General features: G+C 40.6%; 1 protein-coding gene across 2 annotated transcripts in view; it reads right to left on the bottom strand.

The window, feature by feature from the left end:
• Positions 1-19,468, bottom strand: part of CRBN (cereblon) — a 544,932-nt gene that overhangs the window by 206,695 nt on the left and 318,769 nt on the right. For both annotated transcript variants that reach the window (XM_033437190.2, XM_033437189.2), the window contains exon 5: positions 4,706-4,824. The gene's annotated coding sequence lies outside the window, so the exon portion shown is untranslated. The remainder of the gene's footprint in view (positions 1-4,705; positions 4,825-19,468) is intronic.

Raw genomic sequence — 19,468 nt, 5'->3', positions numbered from 1 at the left:
AGAGCCCGTTGATGGGCCTTACCAGCATAATGGTGTCAGAGTAGTCAGACTTCTTACATGACAACTAGTTTCTTCCACAGCGAGTGTCCCAGTGGAACCAAGCGGGAGCAGCAAAGCCTTTTTTGGCTTAGCCATAGTGGTCACACAGTGTCACTTCTGCTATAATCTGTTAGCTGACATACTCACAGCTCTGGTCAGACTTAAGAGGAGCATACATAGAGCCTACCACTCAATAGAATTATCAAAGAATTTGTTACTAGTTTATAAAAATAATCTTCCCTCTGAGATTACAAATTGTACACATTCCTCTCACTTGCAAAATATACTTGTCTCTTCACTTAGACCCCCAAAGTTTCCTCTTATTATGACATCAACTTCAAGTCTAGGACCCTGTCGTCTAAGTCAGGGCTACTGTGGATAAGGGTCCTTAGGTATGATTCCTTGAGTATGGGTCCTCTTGATCAAAAAACCTACCAGCAAAAGAAATAAGTTATTTGCCTCCCACTAATATAACATACAATTGTATATAGGCATAGGATATCTACTGTATGTATTCCCATTTTAAAAAGGGGAAAAATAGTAGATAGAAGCAGTCTCTGGTCCACAGCAATTCTGAAGTCCAATCAGGTATGTATTTCCAGTTCCTTGAATTAGACTCAACTATTTTCCAGGGATCTTTACTCTCCTTCTGGATTTTGATTCACCTTTCTAGTAATCCTTCTCCTTCTATTATAAATGGTCTGTGTTTACACAAGCCATTATAATGACTTTAGAAGTATGATGGCCTTCCTGCCTGTGCATTTATAAACCATTCCATTTAACAAAAGCCACACACACACACATCTTTGAAGTAAATATTTCTCTCTACCTTTGGTTCCCTTTGGGACTGTCATGGAAAAACACAATTAATATTTTTAGGAGACCTATTGTTTGCAGAAAGGGTTTGTGAGGTTTTCTCTTAAGACCCTTAGGAAGTTTCATTTAAAAGGGTCTATGAGGTAACACCTTAAACCTTTCCATATTCTTAAGAAATTGTTTTAATCACACACTTAATTTTACGGAGACATTGTACTGAAAGTTCTCTGGCTTTGATATTTGTCCCATGGCCCTTTCTTATTCCCTTTCTGGAAGATTTTAACAATCATCCAAAGCCTCAAATTATCTTTATCACTTTTCATATGTTCAACATTTATTCAGTAACAGAGGAAAAGACCTGTTTATGAACAGTGAGAACTAAAAACTATAAAAGACAGTCAAACAAAAATTCCACAACTAAAACTACAGAAATTTAGAACTCAAAGTGTGGGTTTAACAGCACATTAGACACAGAAGAATCAGGATTAGTGAACTAGAAGGTAAGTAAGGAGAAAATGTCTAGGATGAAACACAGTGAGAATAAAGGATAGAAAATGTAGCAAAAAAGCATAAAACATATATGGAACACAATGAGAAGATCTAATATGTGTTTTTAGAATTCTAATAGAAAGGAGAGGACATGAGGATAGAAACAGTATTTTAAAAGAATAATTACTGATAACTTTTTGAAATAGAAAAAATACACAAAGAATCGCCAGGAACCCTATAGGGTGAAGAGGTACTGGGGACCTAAAGTAGAAGAAATACCTAGTCATAGCATAATAAAACTGCTAAAAACCGAAGAGCAGGACAAAATCTTGAGAGCAAAGAAAAACAAAACATAACCTGCAAAGAAGGAGTAAGACTGATATTTGACTTCTCAACAGAAACAACAGAACCTAGAAGACAATGGACTGACATTTTCAAGATGCTGAAATAAAAGAACTCTCAACATAAAAATCTATACCCAAAAGTCAAAGTGAAAAAAAGAGACATTTTTAGACAAACAACACTTGGAAGAATTTCTCACTATCAGGCTTTCACTGAAGGAAACACAAAGGGAGATCTTCAAAACAGAAGGAAAATTATCTCAGATGCAACTACAAAGAAACAGGAGGGAACGAGGAGAAACAGGAAGGATAAATATGTAGGTATGTGGACTGTATAATAAAACATAAGCACAATGTTTTATGGGATTTAGAATATTTCTAGAAATAAGTCCATGAAAACAAATGTTTAAGAGGGGTAAAAAGGCAATTGTGTTGTCCGGTATATGGCAAAATTTCCAATCTATATTTGATTCTAGTAAGTCAATATAAGTATAGTAATATTTGTTGCTGTCTCTAAAAGGAGAATAGTAAGATGTATGACTAAAAAGTCAACAGAGGGGAATATGAGATAGTAGTTAACATAAGAGGCAAGAAAGAAGAGAAAAAGCAGCACAACTAATGTGACAAATAGAAAACAAATAGTAAGAAGGTACATTTAAACTCAAGTATATCAGTAGTTACATTAAAGGTAGATAAAATAACAACTATTTTAGAGACAAGATTGTCAAATTGAATTTTTACAGTCCAGTTCTATGTTGCTTACAAGAGCATGCCTTAAATACAAAGATTTTAAAAGGCTGAAAGTAAAAGAATGGCCACAAAAAAACCATGCAATTTAGAAAGAGCTATATCTAACAATAAGCATTACAGTGTTACTGATTACAAAACAGTCTTTAAGGGAAGAAGCATTAGTGGAAATAAAGAGAGGTATTTCATAATCATGAGAGAGTCCATTCACTAGGAAAGTATAGGAATTCTAGATTTTTAGGTACCTAATAAAACAGTCTTAAACTATCCAAAATTGACAGAACAAAAGGAGAAAAAAAAAAAAAACCCAGTCACGGTGAGAGACTAACACACCTCTATCAGTATATAACAGGACAATCCCCAAATGAGTAAAGTATTGATATAAAATATTTAAGTAACACAATTGACAAACTGATCTAATTGTCATATAGAGAATGTTTCTCCAAAAACTGCAGAATATGCACTATTTTAAAGCATGCGCAAAACACACCAAAACTGAGCATATGCTGAGCTATACAGCAAGAATCAACACATTTCAAAGGACAGAAACCTACAGCATATTTTCCCTGACTGCAGTAGAATTAAACTAGGAGTGAATAATAAAGATAATGAGGAACTCCCTAAATGTTTGGAAATTAAGTCTTAAACTACACCAGTGAGTAAAACAAGCAATCATATAAATTAGGAACTATGTTGATTTGAATAAATAACAAAATATAAAAATTGTGAGATGCAAATAAAATCATGAGTAGAGGGAAATATATAGCCTGGACTATTTATAACAGAAGTGAAGAAGGAAAATCTATTATATAAATATACATCTTAAGCAACTGTCCAAGGAACAGCAAATTAATACTCTGCAAAAATGAGGAAAGGAGGGAAATTATAAATATGAGTACAAAAAGTTATTAATATAATTAATTAATTAGTTAATTAATTTGTTGGAATCAACAAACCCAAAGATGGTTCTTTGAAAAGCCTTAATAAAATTGACAGTCTTAGTAAACTGATGAAGATCAAATAGCCAACAAAGGACTTATATCCATAAGATATAAGAAAATCTAATAAATACTTAAGAAAAAGATAGATAACCCAATAAAAAACTATACAAAATATGTGAAAAATATTTCACAGAGGAATATATTCAAATGCCCAATAAACAAATAAGAGTATTTGATTTCAATAGTCAATGAAAAATGCAAATAAAATCACCATGACGTATCACTCTAGATCCACCAACATAACTTCCAAAAACAAAACAAAGTGACCAAGAGTGCCATCTGACCATATCAAATGTTGAAGAGGATTTGGAGCAATTGTATATTTTAAATGGGGGTGAAAATTGGTACAACCACTTTGGAAAACGAATTGGCAAAATTTGCTAAACGCTGAACATGTGCAAAACCTCTGATCTATATATTTCACATCTAGGTATATACACACAAGAAATGTGTCTATATGTGCACCAAGACAAGTGTACTGAAATATCCATTGCACCATTATTTAAAGTAGCCCAAACTGGAAACATCACAAGTGGTCATCAACGGCAGAATGGATTTGGCATATCTGTGCAATGGGATTCTAACCACCAGGTAAAATCCATAAGTTACTGCCAAACAAAACAACATGGATGAGTCTCACAAATATGATGCTGAATGACAGAAAGACAGAACAGTAGTACCTGCTGACTGATTCCATTTATACAAAGTTCAAAAACAGACTAAATTCAGAAACTCAGGATCCCTCCTTGCTAGGTGGTAAATTAGCTTACTGCGGTTCACAGATACGGGCAGATATGAGAATTCTGGGTCAGAGACAAAGCAGCTTTAATACAGCTGACACAGCCAGCAGCTCAGCTCGTTTTCACATCAGTTCCCCTTGCCCAAGATGCACAAGGGCAATGCAAGGCAGCCTAGGTGGATGCTGTGCACGGAGTGGATTTGCATCCCAGCTGAAGATCCTCAAGTTTAGGAAACCCTAATCTTTTATAATGGGCTGCAAGCAAACCTGTCTGACCTTTGCACGGGAAGGACAAATATTTATTATACTATACAGTATAATAAACAGCAACTAAATCTGCCTTCTGCTCCAGAGGGAAACACCATCTCTACCATCCAGGGCTGTTCATACATTCTGGAAAAGATAATCCAGAACAAAAGCTGTCAGTGCCCTTGTTTGCAAGCCTTCCAGAAAGAGAGAGACTCATGGAGAACTGTTTCCCAATAAAACAACAACAACAACAACAACAAAAAAAAAAACCAGACTAAACTCACCTGTGATGGTAGAAATCAGGACAGGGCTGACCGCTAGGGAGGGGCCACAAGGCAGACTTCTGGGACACAGATAACGTGCTACTTCTTGATTTGGGTGGGGTTAGGCTTACATTCATAATCTGTAGGTAAATAAAAAGTTTATTGTAAAACAAATAAAATACAGGTATTCCTTGCTTTGTGCTATGTGCAGGAATGTAAAAATGACAGTGCAAACTGAAACTGTGTTCATTCTCACAAAGAGAATGAACTTGAAAAGTGACTTCTAGTTATCCTATTTTCATTTGATTTCATATGCACTAAAATAGTAATAAAAATTCAAACTATCAATATTTACTAATAGATTTTTATTAAATAGAAACTATGGGTCTAACATTTTGCTAGGTAATGAAGAATCAGAAATCAAGGACACAAACATTTGTGTCCTTCCTCAGGAAGCTTACATATTGGGATTGGGGAGAATAGGTGTGTTACTGAGGGCAACAGAATGAAGGCTGCTGACCTTTGCCTCTATTCATTATTAACATTCATGTCACCCATGTTGTGCCCTCCTAAGAAAATAAGCCATAATTTCAGTCTTTGCTGAGTTACTACCCAATGGAATGAAGCATGAGGTCGTTCTCAGCAGTCACAGAAACATGTGCAGAACGTAAAGCTGTAATTCATTCACAGCCTTGATCCTACAATGCTACTCACTTACAGCATTCTGTGTTCTCACCCACACCTAATCAAGTGAAACATAGAATCTTATTCTGTGGAGCTCAGACCCCTGACCCTCCAGTCCAGATCAAGAACTCCCCCTAGATGTTCTTACAGTACTGTATACCTTTCCTTCTAGCACTTCAAAATTTGCAATTATATATTATTTGTGGGAAGATTTGATTAATGCCTCTCTCTTCCAAGAAGAGCTCAGCTCCATAAATTCATACTACCTGGCACATAGAGGAGTCACCCAATAAATACAGCTGAATAAGAGAGCTTGGCTGCGGTTAAGCCAGGTTTTAGACATAAGAATGGGATAAAAGAGAGACTGTTCTTTGACTTTTAAATTTACTTTCTGATCATCGCCATTTAGCCAGAGTAGAACTGGTGTCTGAAGAGGTTTTGTCATTACATCATTTCTGGCCCTTATCCCATGACCTTATTTCTTCCCCTCTGCTCAGGAGAACATATTGTATAAGGTCAGTAAGATGGATCTGGAGCCCCAGCATAATGTCTTCCCTTGCCAAAAAGATTGCTTCTGCCCTGGAGCACACACCTGCTTCTTCTTTGTCTGCCAGCTCTGAGAGGTGAGGTGAATTAGAAATGCTCTTCTTTCTGGAGCTGGTGGGATGAAAGGTTCCAGCTCCTTATTCATCACTCTCTATTCTCCATCAAACAGCAAATATTCAGTAAGCACTTACCATGTGTGCAACACAGGACCGAACACAACAGGCGATAGAGTTACACCACCATGAACCTAGCAGCCGACTTTGCCTAATCAATGAACGAGTCCTATTGGTTTAAGTTCCCAAACATCTTTCCCATCAACCCACTTCTTTCTGCCATCATCACCATCACCCAATATCAAGCCACCATCTTCCTCTGCCTTTGTCTCCTAAATGGTGTCTCCACATTCACTCTTGCCCTCTCTACCTGTTCTCCTCACTGAAGCAGAAGTGATAAGTTTAAGTGGTAAATCAGATCTTTTGGCCTCTCTTTACTGACCCCTTCCCCTCGCACCCCCCGCATCTGTTCAAAGCCTGACAATGTAAAATCTTCTGCCATTGCTCTTAGGATCACAAATATCCACATGACACCACATCAGGCCCAGCATGTTCTGGCCCTCACCTACGCTTCTGGCTTTACCCTGTGCCACTTTCATACTTACTCTCTGTGCTCCAACCACTGTGACCTGCGCTAGGTTTCCTGAAGGAGCTTTGCTTCCACTCACCTCTGTGCCTTTGCACATCCCGACCCTTTCATTATTGATGCCTCTCCCCATCCCCATTCAGCCAATTCCTCCTTCACTTTCAGGTATCATCTCAACTATTACTAATAAATAGAACAGTTAGATTTTCAATCCAGGTCTGTTTCTCTCTAAAACCTGGTACTTTTACCATCACATTTTGTTTCCTCCCAGGAAAGAAAGAGAACATGGTGGGCAAAATATATGGGCCACACGCTAGTTCAAAAGCCACGGATAAACAGACATTTTTCCAAAGAAGACATACATAATGACAACAAGTATATGAGAAGTTGCTCAACATCACTCATGATCAAGGAATGACAGGCAGAGGGGAAGGAGGCCTTCGAGGCGAGAGGAAAGATGTGTGAGATGAAGCTCTTGACTAGCAGAAACGAGCAAGACATCTTCCTAGTGATGAAGGAAATACGACCAGATGGATCAAGTTGGGGAAAATTAAGGAGGACAGTGTCACTGTAGCCCCTACATGATCATCTTTGGGACTGACAGTCTGTGAAGCACCTCACGGGGGCTAAGTTCTAAGGGATGGAGGGTGAGGTACCTCCAAAGCTGACGGAGGTGCCGAATGGAGAAAGGAGTTGTTCTGCCAGAGCAGGGGAGCAGGAAGTAGGCTCTGCTGGAAGGGAAGGCCTCCTCCACTCCAGATGCTCGGTCAATATCTGTCACATAGAATTTAACCCCAGGGCAGTGGGGCATAGAAGACAAACTGTCCCCCGGAATCACTTACTAATCTACTCCAGGTGTGTTAGTCAAGTGTTGTAGTAGCTAAAACAATGGGAAAGGAGATCCAGACAGAGCTCTGAGAGTGTAAAGATGGAAAGTAAGAATGATGTGGGTGGGCCACATGGAAGACGGAGGAGGGAGGGACTGTGGCAATGAAAGCAGGGAAACAGTGGAGCAAGTTAAGGTGGAGCTTTCAGTGTCGAGGAAGGACAGAACAGGATGATTTGACTTGTTAATGCATGTACGTGAAGACATCCTACATTAGGGGTTACCTGGTGGAGCAGTGGTTAAGAATCCGCCTGCCAATGCAGGGGACACAGGTTTGAGCCCCGGTCCGGGAAGAGCCCACACACGGCGGAGCAACTAGGCCCGTGCGCCACAACTACTGAGCCTGTGCTCTGGAGCCCACAAGCCACAACTACTGAGCACGTGAGCCACAACTACTGAAGCCTGCGCACCTAGAGCCCGTGCTCCACAACAAGAGAAGCCACCGCAAGGAGAAGCCTGTGCAACACAACGAAGAGTAGCCCCCGCTCGCCGCAACTAGAGCAAGCCTGCGCATAGCAACGAAGACGCAACGCAGCCAGAAATAAATAAATAAATTAATTAATTAAAAGAAAAAGACATCCTACATTAAATTCAATGATTTCTGTGTGTGTGTCAGAGAACAGAGGGAGGGAGGAGGGGGAGGTGGAGGATAAAATGGAGAAGACAGAGAGAAAGAGAGGAAAGAAAGAAAAGATGGTGACGTGGAGCCAGTAAGAAGGGAAGGAGAGGAGGAAGAATGAGAGAGGGGGAAGAGAGAGGTCAGGCAGTGTACATAATCCAGTGGCCACCCGACGGTGTGAGCATGAGTCTTAGGTGAGCATGAGGGTGAAGCGTCCACAGGCTGGTACCGCAGCTGAGTTTCATTGCCTCTTACTTCTTATACAGTGTGAGCTTCTTGGCACGCTAGGTACGCTTTTACGTGATGGCTACTAAAAGAAAAAAACAAATTAATTCCTCTCATGTCCAAATGAGCAAAAAGCAATGTGTTGCAAGCCTAGAGGAAAATCTGGTTGCGTTGGACCTATTGAGAGTGGTATGTGGTCTCCAACTTGAGATTTTCATAGTTCAGTTTGAGTCTAAATGGTACCTGTTCTTTACAGGACTGAGAACACAATCCCTTTCTAGAATGAAGCTCGACTGAGGAATAGACTGTGCATCTTGGTAGCGCCAGCTATAGAAACGTGCTGTGCTGGCGAGCAGCCATGTAGAGATAGCAGCTGCCCCAAAGCAGTACCCAGTGCTTTCTGAAGAAATTGATTCTGCAGGGAAATCAGGGAGGCTAAGGAGAAATGACGGACAGGGAGGGAGCAGGGCTGAAGCCAGGCCAGTAGATGCAAGGGTTCTAACTCCAGCTCAGCTGAGAGGAGCCAGCGGCACGTCTCCAACAACCCCACACACCAGAAGAGATTTGCCAGACTGTCCAGGGCTGCTGACAAGGCGCTGAGAACACCTGCTGGGGAGTGAGTTCATCCATCATCTAGGGCAATAACTGTCCAGGATGAGCAGCTAGGAGAGGAAGAGAAGCCACTTCCAGGGAGAGCAAAGTGCGCTCTTTGAAGGAGGGAAAACGTCGAGAGGAGATTTGGCTTTTCAAAGGGAATAGTGCATGTTGGTTAAAAGTACGCTTGAGGGCTTGTGCTGTTTGTTATGCAGCCCCCTGTCATTTTAAGCAGAATTCATCACTCACTGCTTTGTCAAGCAGTGAAGGCAGCCAGAGACTTCCTCAAAGTTGATAGGATGGAACTTCTTCCATCTGCCAATTACGGTGACCTTCGACCTTCTGTCGGGCATATGCAAGCAACTTAATCGCGAGGAAAGCAAGAATACATTTGCACGAACAGAAGACCCGCTGTGTCTAAGCATCTTAGGTCACTTCAAACAACCAGGAGAAAAAATGTAAGTGTAGACAGACCTCCGCAGAGGAGCAGTAACAAGCCCATGAATGGCAGAGATGGAAGATTTTAAATTTTGTTACTTTGTAGGCTACTGTACCTAACTTTTGGAAAAACATCATTAATGACACTAAAATGTGTCCCAGGCTGACTATACTGTTGGGCCAAAAAGTTCTCTGATGCACATCACTCTCCACCACAAGGCTGCGTCTCTGAATAAACCACTCAGGGGAAGTTGGGGGACCTGGGCCTGAATCTCCCCTCACCAGAAGTCTCGACACTGCTTTACTGATAACACAGGAAAGGGCACCTAAGGGGTGATTTCTAACATGATGTGCTGACAATTGGCCTGGGCACAGATGGCCCAGCCCAGCTCACGCCGGCCCAGGTTTGGAGGGGTTGCAGGAGTGGGGGACACAGGTTTCCTGGGCTCAATCAATTACTTAAGGACCTGCAGGTTGGGCTGTGGACTTTTGAGTCCAGACAGTTGGAGGCATCACCCTGTGGCCTGCAAGTCACACACTGCCCTGCAGAATAATGACATATCAGCACCCTTATGTACACAAAGATGAAAGGCTCCTTGACTCACTTCTGGCGCTAGTGCCTGGACTGCAGGGGCAGCTGCCATGAAGCGTTATCACATGGTGAGAAGCTCAGACTCCGCAGATGCTGCAGATGTTGCCCATGAACTTTTTCAGCTACAACAAGAGCCACCAAATGTGATGGGGGAGGCACATCTAATCAATAAAATGAGTTGCAGAGATCAAGACAAACATCTCCTCAATGATCATACCTAATAGTTTAAGGAAAACCAAGAATGAATGAGTAGAACACTGCAGAAGAGAAAACATTGACTCCTCTATTTCAAACCAGTTTATCTTTCAAATTCCAGCTTAAATGCCACCCACTTAGCCAAGCTTTAACCCATCATCCTATTTCAAAATTATATTTGCTTCATTTTTATTTGCTCGTGTGCTCCTACATCATGGTACATATACCTCTACTAAAGCACTTTATAAATTCTATTTTGCACTTGTGTTAACTATTTTGTTGTTGGTTTCCTCTGTGATCAGTTATTCCTTGAGATGAAGTCTGAGTAATCAAAGAAAATGATTATGTGTTCATCCTTTAACATGGAAAGGGAAGTAGTGTACCTGTTTTTAAAGATGATAGGATAAATGCATTGCTTAAGATAAAGAAGGTGACAGGTCCAAACCAAAGCGTTCTTACCTGCCTACTACTAAAGGGATTGAATTCTTAGGACCAGTCACCCAAGGTTTAGAAAAAGTAGTTAGGTTTTGTTTATTTTTTAGTTTTTTAAGAAAATATCTGCTCATTGGGCTAACTAAAAGAACAGGCCTTTTATTTAACCTCCAGCTGAGAACAGAGTTTGGAGAGTGAAGTTAATATTGAGAATGGGTATTATTTTTTTAATCGCTTTTTGTTCACTGGAGCTTCCTAATCGGTGCTCCCACTAATGGTGTTTCGTTTGGGTTCTCAAAGAAAAGCAAACAACCTAAAAGCAACACGGTGGAAAACTGTTTAGATTCTCAAACACCAGCATCCTCCAGGGAGCGATGCTCAGATGGAAAAGCAATTGTGAACTTTTCCCGTGAGAAATGGATGTTCCTATGTTCAAGGCCCAGAGAGACTAAAAATGAGTTCTTTTAGGGAGACTCGCTTTTTTTTTTTTTTTTTCCCCCCCGGTACGTGGGCCTCTCACTGTTGTGGCCTCTCCCGTTGCGGAGCACAGGCTCCGGACGCGCAGGCTCAGCGGCCATGGCTCATGGGCCTAGCTGCTCCGCGGCATGCAGGATCTTCCCAGACTGGGGCACGAACCCGTGTCCCCTGCATTGGCAGGCGGACTTCCAACCACTGCGCCACCAGGGAAGCCCGAGACTCGCAACTTTTAAAATGTGTAGACAAAATGAATACAGAACTCTTTACCAAATCCTGTGCTCCGTTAATCAGAAATTTGCAGCACACGTGCAGGTCTTTTCATCTTTAAAAACAAACCTTGCTGCTGGATTTTAGGAATATCTGTTTTTAAAGAAAAATCTTAAGGAATGGTTTCCTAGCATAGTCATACACTCTTAAAAGCACAGTTTCTCCAGCCCAGAAAAGTTTTATTTGCCTACCTCACCACATAACTGTTCTGTTATCCTAATTGTCATTGTTATTTTTGTTGTTATTCCTAGTCTTTCCATAACCATCCACCCTTCTTCTGAGAACAATATGCATCTTTTGAATAGGAATCTGTTCCATCTGGTCTGAGTGAGGCTAAACTCTTTCCGCCAAGTGACAGGCAAGATATGCTCAGTCTCCAACCTGACCCAGGCTCAGCCCGCAACACTCCATCCCATGGGTTGCTAGGATGGGCACCTGACTTACAGTGTTAATAATAAGCTTCCCAGAGATTTGCAACGTGGGCACTTGGAGAAAGAGACTATCTCTGCCTTTTAGTCATCAGCCCTAGTGATATAGACTTGGGGTTATCAGGTGCCGTATCACCCTACAGATGGAAATAACCTGCCAGAGAATGAAGTCAATGCGTAGAGGTGGGCAGAGTCGAGAGACAGAGGAAGAGTCGAGGTTCTGAAGCTGTCATATAGGTCTCTGTGTCCAGTGGGGCTTGAGATTTAGTTAATCTGAACTTCACAGGCAAGTGAAAAAACAAATTGAGCTTTTTTTTTTTTTTTTAGTGAATTTGACTTTGGATCCTGTGACATGCAACACAAAGAGGTTTAATCAATGATCCGTAGTTTACCTGTTTCATGAAAACTATGCAACAGTGAGGCTCTGAATGCTTCAGGTGGACTCTCGCATCTACACATTTGGTCATGCTGCTCTCCCTGTTTGAAATCCTTTTCTGTCCATTGAATTCTTATGGTTCAACCCAAGTTCTGTTTCTTCCATGAGCGTGTTTCCTCCATTTTGGGGAACCTCTTACATAGGACACATTATACATAAAAGAATTTCTCAAACTGGAATTTAAGAATCCTTAGGATCCCCAAATTATCTGGGAAGGTTTATATTCTAATTTGTTATTCGGTATTAACCACTCTAGTGAGCACTTACTTTGAGCCAGACTCAAGGATACATCCTGAGAATAGAGAAATGAACAAAATATTCAAGGTTTTTGATGTAGTTCAGATTCTAGTGAGGGATGAGTAATGGGCAACAGATAAAAATCTAGTGATGGAAATAAATAAGTAAGCAAATTTCAGAAAGTGACAAATGCTGTGAGGAGGGAACCAGGATGTTGTGTTACAGTGATCTTGGTTAGAGGGAGCTGTTTCAGACAGGGTGGGCCCGTCTGAACATATACCTGAACATATTTAAGTAGAGAGCACAACAAAAATGACGACACTAGAAACAAGTAATACTTTTCCTTTATAAGTTGTCTCCAACATGCTAAACAGAGTTACCCTATGACCCAGCAATGCCACTCTTAGGTATATACCCAAGAGACATGAAAACGTGTGTCCACACAAAAACATGTACATGAACGTTCATAGCTGCACAATTCATAACAGCCACAAAGTAGAAACAAGCCAAATGCCACAAACTGATGAATGGATAAGTATAGCCGAACAATGGAATATTACTTGACTGTAAAAAGGAATGAAGTACATATGTGATAACAGGAACCTTGAAAACATTACTCTAAGTGAAAGAAGCCAGTCACAAAATGTCGTACGTTGCATGATCCCATTTATGTAAAATGTTCAGAATAAGCAATTCCACAGCGATAGAAAGGTGGTTAATGGGTGCCTGGGGCTGGAGAAGTGGGGCGTAGGGAGTTACTGCTTATGGGTACACAGGGGGTGTCTTCTGGGGTGTTAAAAATATTCTAGGGCTTCCCAGGTGGCGCAGTGGTTGAGGGTCCGCCTGCCGATGCAGGGGACACGGGTTCGTGCCCCGGTCCAGGAAGATCCCACATGCCGCGGAGCGGCTGGGCCCGTGAGCCATGGCCGCTGAGCCTGCGCGTCCAGAGCCTGTGCTCCGCAACGGGAGACGCCAAAACAGTGAGAGGCCCGCGTACCACAAAAAAAAAAAAAAAAAATTCTAAAATTAGGTAATGGTGATGGTTTCACAACTCTGCACAACTAAAAACCACTGTACCCTTTAAATGGGTGAATTTTATGGTATATGAATTATATCTCAATAAGGCTATTTAAAAAATTCAGCCAAAAAAGTCTCTATATCACTTGGGTTTAAGGGACACAAGTGTACAGTTCAACTTCATTTAATTAATCAAATAGTTTGCCTATTGATTGCACTGTGCTGTTACTTTGTATTTCCTACCTCTTTTGACCCAAACTAGACCATCAAGCTCGGGGCAGTAGGGATCGTGCTTTTCATTTCTTTAGTATTTCTACTATCCCAGGGGTATGCACACAATAGGGTCTCATTAAATTATGCTGACTGATGGGTCACTTTATGGAAGGCAACAAGGACCGTGGAGTCTGTGTTGGTTTTCCAGGGCTGCTGTAACAAACTGGGTGGCTTAAGTAACAGAAATTTATTCTCTCATAATTTTGGAGGCTCTAAGTCTGAAATCAAGGTGTTGGTAGGGTTGTTTTCTTTTGAGGGCTGTGAGGGAAGCATCTGTTCTAGGCCTCTCTCCTGGGCTTGTAGTCATCTTCATGCTCACATGGCATTTTCCCTATATATGTATATGTGTCTCTATGTCTAAATTTCCCCTTTTTATAAGGACACCAGTCCTATTGAGCTAGGACCCACCTGACTGATGTCATTTAACTTGACTACCTGTCAATGATGTCACATTCTGAGGTGCCGGGGATTAGGACTCCAATGTAACTTTCTGAGGGGAGGGGCACAATTCAACTCTAACAGAATCCATTTTCAATTTCTATTAAAAATCTTAACCATGAAGTGCATGATTCTGTAAACTCCCTGAAAGCTCCCAGGCCAGAGTATTTCGGCCATGACTCAGGTAGTGACTATCATAAAGCTATTATTAAATCTCCCAAGTTGAACAGAAAGTGTCTCACTCCAGTGACCAGGCTATAATTCATCCTTTTTGCTAAGACTTTCTTATTTTGCAGTCCACTACTTTGCCCTATGACCAGATGAATTCATTTGGCTTACCTTATTCTTATACCCACTGATTTCTTAATGTCAAATAAAAGGGCAAGCCAAGTGAGGTGTTCAATTTCTCTGAAAGGTACAAAGCATTACTATTTCCCAAGTCACTGGGAGGTAGGCCAGTACAAAGCATTACTACTTCCCAAGTCACTGGGAGGTAGGCCAGTCGGTGTGAGAAAAAATTTTGGAAAAATAAATGTACAGAAAGTTTGAACTGGATTCAATCCCTGTGGGTATACTCATACGCTAAGTATATATCCACCTGGGAGTGGGTCAAAGAAAATATTTTCTGAAATGGGTGCTTCTTTAACAAATGGAGCAACATAGTTTTTACATGGTCTTCTAGTTGTTTTATTTAAATAATGTTTCTAAGGAATTTGTTGTTGTTTCTTTCTCAGAATCAGGGAAATGTTTACCTTTAAATCTTCTTGGATGCTTCATTTGCTGTGTAAACAGTGTTTGCACAGATGAAGGCAGGCCTCAGCTGTGGTGGTGTAATAGGGCAGAACAAATCTGCCTTCATATCTGACTCCACTTTACTTTAACCTTTGTATTTTATTGCTTTTGCTACAAGTTAAGGATGTTGCCTACAGCCTGAAATATACAGGACAGCCTATTCTCAAGGCTCTGACCTTTAAGGGTGTAACACTTTTCCATTCATATAGAGATAAAAAGTTGCAGAACAGAGAATAACATTAGTCTCCTTGGCAGTTTACAGGATCAGCATGAACTGACCTATGTGGACAGATGCAAGAACAAAGGATTCTGACACCAAGAAGTTTGCAACTATCAACCACACCCCCTCCCCTTTTAGTATATACTAAATAAAGCCTGAATTCTAACTTGGGTAAGATGGTTCATTTGGGACACTAGTCCACCATCTCCTTGGTCTGCTAGCTTTCTGAATAAAGTCACCATTCCTTGCCCCAACACCTCATCTCTAGATTTACTGACCTGTTGTGCAGCAAGCAGTACAAGCTTAGACTCAGCAACAGTAGGAACTTTGGTCTAGAAGTTAGAACCTCTGGGTCCTGTTTCTGGATCTGTCCCAAATCAGGTATTCAACACAGACAACCTCCTTAACCTCCCAGAGCCTTATTTTGTTTATCTTTAAGAAGAACACAGTATTACCAGGGTAGCTCACCAAATTGTTAAGGAGAACCAGTTAACTATACCCTGAAGAAACTGCAATTTCGTAGAGTTTGTGTTAGAGATTAAATTGCTCACTGCTTATAACCCCACTGATTAGAAAAGTGCCTGGTACAGAGTAGGTGCTTTATAAATATTGGTTAAATGGATGCAAAGCCATGAATATATCCTTAGAAAAGTATAGTTTTAAATGATCTCAATGAAATGTTCAATTTCAAAACCGAATTTTGGGACTTAAAATTGTATTTCTATTTTTGAAACTTCCTGTGAATTTGCAATCATTTGAAAATAGATGTTCAAGATAACAATAACAAAGCAGCGTCTCAGCAAAACTGAGGTTTTCCCATGTCTCTAAAGAGAGTGTTAGCTGTCATGTGTAGTAAGCCTGGAAAAACATAGGATCTGTGGTTTAGGACAAGGTTGGCTGGCTAAAGCCAACAGATGGACAGAGGCAAAGGGTCTGAAGGAGAAGAAAGAAAGACAAAAACAAAACTCAGTATACACACACTCACACACATGCACAATGAAATAATTTATAGGAGAAGAAAGAAAGACAAAAACAAAACTCAGTATACACACACTCACACACATGCACAATGAAATAATTTATAGGAAAAGAAAATTTCCAGGAAGGTTTTGTGGCTTCAGATTCCTCAAGTTTCCAGACACAATTATAGTTGGTACACCAGATTACTTTTTTTTTTTTTTTTGCGGTACGCGGGCCTCTCACTGTTGTGGCCTCTCCCGTTGCAGAGCACAGGCTCCGGACGCGCAGGCTCAACGGCCATGGCCCACGGGCCCAGCCGCTCCGCGGCATGTGGGATCCGCCCGGACCAGGGCACGAACCCCTGCCCCCTGCATCGGCAGGCGGACTCTCAACCACCGCACCACCAGGGAAGCCCCCAGATTACATTTTAATATTTAAAAAATTTTAACTAGTTCTTCACATGATCAGTAAGTTGGGCTATGATAGGATCCAAATTAGAAAGTAAGTTACATCTACAGCTAATTTAATGTTCTGAGCATTTAGGGAGAAGTTTTGAGTACTTAGTTATATGATACAGAACTTAAGATATAAAATGTATAGAAAAAATTATTATATTTTTTTCTAGGGTTAACGTTCACTGATGGTTTTGTTTCAATCCTGAGAGAAATGCAAATGTTGAAAGTTACAATGTGTTGCTATTACAAATGCCTTTGTCAAGAACACATTTTAATAGCATTTAATTCTTTTTTTTTCAGATAAATTAAAAAGTGTGGGAAGCATTATGTAGGTGGTTAATTTTTTCCCACTTACAAGCTTTTTCCTTCTTAATTATATAAAAAAATTTTAACACCACGGTAAAGTGGGGTAAACTCTTTAAAGCAGCTCTAGATTACAGATGGACTCAGGCAAGCATGTCCTGTACACTGGTGCTATTTTTATGGACTGCTGATGTCTTTGGGAGGTCATCAAACACATGAATTTATGTTACTGAAGGCTATAAAATGGGGCAAGCTAGTGTTTGCGTTTTCAGTCTTGGACCATTTAAATTAACGTTATAAATATTGATTGGTTTTGATCATCTACCCACTAAATAATGTAAAGCACAGCTACGATTAATACCAAAGGCAGATGGTACCTCAGGAGCACAGAATCGGAAGGGGTGATTTAATACGTTGGATCAGAGAAGACTTCCCTGAGGAAAGCGAGGCTTGGGCCCAGGTCTGATGAATGAATAAGAGTCAACTAGACAAAACCCAAGAGAATTTAAAATACATGTTTGCACAAAAACTTGCACACACATGTTCATAGCAGCATTACTACTATTAGCCCAAGGAGGAAAACCTAAATGTCCATCAACGGAGGAATAAATAAACCAAGTGTGGTTTATCCATACAATGGAGTATTATTCAGCCATTAAAGGAAATGAAGTACTGATTCATATTACAATATGGATGAATCTTGAAAACATTATGTTAAGTGAAAGGAGCCAGACACACAAGGCCACTTATCGTACGACTGCATTCTATGAAAAATCCGTAATAGGTAAATCCACAGAGATAGGAAGTAGATGAGTGGTTGCCAGGGGCTGGGGGAGAGGAGGGTGAAGAGCGACTGCTAAGGGGTACAGTGTTTCTTTTGGGGGTGATAAATGCTCTGAAATTAGTGGTTATGGTTGTGTAACTTTGTAAATATACTAAACGTCACTCAATTGTGCACTTTAAGAGGATGAATTTTATGGTATGTGGATTATATCACAATAATAAAAGAACTAACTGGACAAAACAAAAATGTAGTGGGAACAGCCTGACAAGTAGGAGGAAATGAAGGAAGCCTGGTGTTGTTTGAGCGGAGAGCCAAGGGGCTGTGGGCGATGAAGCTGGAAATAAGGGAGGATTCGGACCAGACAGTGCCCCATAAGGTATGTATGCTTTCCTGTTGTTCACTGCTGGTCTCCATTACTGGGTTGATCTTGGCACCTTTTGACATGTATTCTAACCCAAATCAACTTGACCAACCTCTCTGGCCATTTTTGCCCCAGAAAGCACTCTCCCTTCATCAATGCTACCTGCTGGTCTCTAAAACAAACCATGTTCTTTGTGTCGCTATGTCTTTTCCACATTCTTCCACACCTGAAATACCTTGTTCTGCATTTGAGGGAAGAAGCGGCACATACCCCAGAGGCGGGCAACTCTCCTGCTCGGCACAACACCTGGGTGACCATTTCAGACAAGTGAGATGAGGTTCTTAAACACAGTGTTGATTTGTTAGGGAAAAAAAGGAGCTGACTTTTTCTGAAAAATAAAGTCACAGAGATGTGACTTTTGAAGGTTTTATTTTGAGGGTTTTGGGAAAGGAGGGAATGGAAAAGACTATCAAGACAAGATAGATCTTGAGACCGGAAATAAGACAAAGAAAGGGGTCTGCAAGGCAATAGAAATAAAAACAAAAATAAATAAATGGGACCTAATCAAACTTACAAGCTTTTGCACAGCGAAGAATACCATAAACAAAACAAAAAGACAACCTACAGAATGGGAGAAAATAATTGCAAATGATGCGAATGACAAGAGATTAATCTTCAAAATATAAACACAGCTCATATAACTCAACAGCAACAAAAAACAAACAACGCAATTAAAAAATGGGCAGAAGACCTAGAGACATTTCTCCAAAGAAGACATACAGATGGCCAATAGGCACATGAAAAGACGCTCATCATCACTAACTATCAGAGAAATGCAAATCAAAACTACAATGAGATACCACTTCACACCTCACACCGGTCAAAAGAGCCATCATCAAAGTATCTACAAACAATAAATGCTGGAGAGGGTGTGGAGAAAAGGGAGCCCTATTACACCGTTGGTGGGAATGTAAGTTGGTGCATCCACTATGCAGAACAGTATGGAGGTTCCTTAAATAACTAAAAATAGAGCTACCATATGACCCAGCAATCCCACTCGTGGGCATACATCTGGAGAAAAACATGGTTCAAAAGGATACAGGCACCCCAATATTCACTGTAGAACTGTCTACAATAGCCAAAACATGGAAGCAACCGAAATGTCTATAAACAGATGATTGGATAAAGAAGATGTGGTACATATATACAATGGAATATTACTCAGGCATTAAAAAGAATGAAATAATGCCATTTGCAGCAACATGGATGGACCTGGAGATTATCATACTAAGTGAAGTAAGTCAGACAGAGAAAGACAAATATCATATGATATTGCTTACATGTGGAATCTAAACAACAACAACAGAAGATACAAATGAACTTATTTACAAGAGAGAAACAGACTCACAGACTTAGAGAATGAACTTATGGTTACTGGGGGGAAGGGGGGAATAGATTGGAAGTGTGGGATTGACATATACACACT

This window comes from Orcinus orca, chromosome 10 (assembly GCF_937001465.1).
Source record: "Orcinus orca chromosome 10, mOrcOrc1.1, whole genome shotgun sequence".
In the NCBI taxonomy this organism is placed as follows: Eukaryota; Metazoa; Chordata; class Mammalia; order Artiodactyla; family Delphinidae; genus Orcinus; species Orcinus orca.
This window is presented reverse-complemented; position numbering and strand designations above follow the sequence as displayed.